A 3,283-nucleotide genomic window follows, 5' to 3' on the forward strand; every position below is an offset into this window, starting at 1 on the left:
CTTAATGTCTTCTCATTGGCTATGTGTGATGATGACATTAGATTTTCAACAGCAAAGCAAGAAATAATCCTTACTAACTGCTTTTATTACGCTCTTTAAAAATGTAAGTTATGACGGAGCTAATTATTATTCATGTGGTGAAAGTTAAGATAACTTTTCAACGTTCAGGACAGATTATTTTTCGTAATTAGAAATTTTTGCGTTGTGAGAATAATACACATTTGGAAATATTTTCGTTCTTAGTTTAATTATTTAAAAACTATGAAATCTTGTTCTCCTAACGCGCACTCATTAGCGAAAAACAAATCGCGACAGACTTTGCATGAACTCTATTGATGGTAGATGGAAAAAAAGGTCCCGGTTAAAAAGGTCCCTGGAAAAAAAAAGTACGGAGAAAAGGGTCCCTGGAAAAAAGGGTCCCGGAGAAAAAGGTCCCGGTAAAAAAGGTACCTCCATAAGGAAAATCTGTAGGGATATTTCCCCTCTCGCTTTCTGGGCAGCATGAATGCTTCTCGCTGTTTTAATGAATATTCTTTTTATCTGTAATAATTCAGATTAGATCATTGAGGTAAGGAGAATGGGAAGAAGGGGGGGGGGACTTATGGGCTGGTTGTATTACGCTTTTTTTTTTTTTTTAAATTTTATTTCATTTATTTATTCTTCTTTGATTATTTTTTAAAGCGGGAAGATACTATTTAAATTTTTCAATAATGTTTTCCCTTTTTTTTGTAATTTTTTTAAGTGAAAAATGTGTTATTTTCTATTTTAAATTATATTTTGTGAAGAAGTTGCTAATGTGAGGCTTAAAGTAACCAATCGGGGAAGTTGGGAGGATTTATGTGTTGGATGTTTATTCGTGATTGGAGGTGAAAGTATTGGTCCTTTTTAATTAGAGTCACGGTATTTCTTTTCTTATGAGCTGTGTGTATTTAATTTCTTTATTGCTTTTATTTTTCTAAGGGGAAGATTTAATATAAAATTTGCTATCTTTTATTTTAAATGATATTTTTTGAAAAGGGTGTTGATATTCAGATTAGCCGATTGAGGAAGGTGGGTGGATTTCTGTGTCGGATGCTTATTCTTTAATTGTAACAGAAAGGAAAGTATTTGTCTTTTTTTAATTAGAGTCGCGGCATTTCTTTTTATATAAGCTGGGTATGTTTAATTTCTCCATTTATTTTATTTATTTATTTATTATGTTCAATAAATAAATAAACAATTTTATTGAACATTTTCATATTTAATTAACTTTTTAAGAATAAATGCATGAATAAGAAACAAAAGTTGGATAAAAAGCACTATGAAAACGCGCGACACGAAAAAAAAAAAAAAAAAAAAAACCAAGCGCGGAACAGCAAAATGCGCGTCAATCTATTCTTCTCATTTCAAATATTTTCCCCTACAGAATTTTCCCTACACAGGTACCTTTTTTACCGAGACCTTTTTTTCCGGGGACCTTTTTTCTGTACCTTTTTTTCCGGGACCTTTTTTTCCGGGACCTTTTTTTCCGGGTACCTTTTTTCCGGGACCTTTTTTTCCGTACCTTTTTTTTCCGGTACCTTTTTTTCCTAGAATCCTATTGATACCTCCTTGTATTAATCATTTTCTTCAACCTACTACTGTTGCAGAAAATAGTTAATACACATTACGTACACGTTTTTTTTCTCCTTCTTTTAACAGGAATGAAAACATTAAAAAGAACTTCGGAAAGAACACATTCATTGTCATAATTAAGATGAAAGGTGTTTCAGAACGGTTATATCTAATGTACTTTTGGAGTAAATATCAGACGGACGATATATTTATTTGTGTCATCCAAGTGTTCACCTTTCGAAACATAGCAATGCGCTTGCGCAGTTAAATTACGTGTAAGTTTTCAGTAATAACTATTATAAATTTTTTGGAAGAAATTTCAAAAACAAATGCGTAATACAGTTTCTGATCAAAATATTTTTGTCCTAGTAATATGAAAGAAAAAAATATATTGTATTTTTAATAGTTATTTTAAAGAAAATATGTCGTACTCGCTTTTATATTGTATAATAATTCCTGGCAAATTTTTGATTCATGAATTGGCTCTATCAATAAATTAGATTTACTTTGTTGATCAGTTGTCATAGTCTACCTTTTTTCCTTGTTTATCTGACAAAATGAAACCCAGAAATAATTTAATAACTTGCTATCAGTGGTTATAAAATTTTGAGAATGAAATTCGAATAGCAAAATTAAAAATTATATGTTATTACTTTTCCAAAAATTTCGGCAATTATATTTCAAAATTTTTTTTTTTACATATTTGAAAATTTTTACGTATCTATCTGTATACAAAATAAAAAAATAAATGTTCAAGGATTTTTTTCCCTCAAATTTAAAATCTATTCTATAGATATCCAGGACTAGAAGGTTGATGGAAAGTACACTTTTTCTTTTTGCATTATTAGCATTTTTGTTTATTTTTTCCTTAATAGAAAATTCCTTAATAATATTCGCTTTCTCTTTTGCTGAGTTTTTTTTTTTTCTAAGATGCGTTCTTTGTTTTAGATTTAGATTTGGTAGATTTTTTTTTTATAGATTTTAGATTAGGCTTTTAATAGTTTTTATAAATTTTGAATGATATTATTTTTCATTTAAAGACCAATTTTTATGAATAAAGTTTTTCTCTATAAATAAGTGAAAATTTTGCACTGAATATTGTTATTTTAAGAATATGAAAAAAACATTGCCTAATACATTGCGATTCTGATGTATTTGAAAACTTTAATTGAAAATTCTATAAATTTTTATTAATTTTTTCCAGATGTTTATTTATATTTTATTTTATTCATATATTACATATTTCCTTTCTACCTCATTTTTTGTTATAATTATAAATAAAAAATTTGATTTTTTTAGAAATAATTAACGTAAAACCTATTTTCGAAAATTTCAAAGGCATTATTTTTTATTTTTGGGTCATTTATGGTGATTTTTAGAGTCTTTTTTAAGCGCATTTTTTAAGAATTCTTAGGTCGGCAACATCCTAGAACGGTATCAAATGCCTTCTCTACGCAGATAGTCATCTGGACCGAAATTCCCAAAAACAGTGTTGAGAGACAGTCAGAACTAGCCCTTAATCAGGCTTTAAAGGAATTAAACAAATGGTGCCACATTAATAACATGGAAGTAAACCTGGAAAAGACATGTTACCAGACCTTCTCCTTGACACACGAGCCTATCAAACTAAAACTATTGTATGAGAACGTTCCCGTTTTATATACAGACTCTTCTTCATACTTAGGTGTTG

Source organism: Parasteatoda tepidariorum, chromosome 9, assembly GCF_982258835.1.
Source record: "Parasteatoda tepidariorum strain Cologne lab strain chromosome 9, Ptep-v5.0, whole genome shotgun sequence".
In the NCBI taxonomy this organism is placed as follows: domain Eukaryota; kingdom Metazoa; phylum Arthropoda; class Arachnida; order Araneae; family Theridiidae; genus Parasteatoda; species Parasteatoda tepidariorum.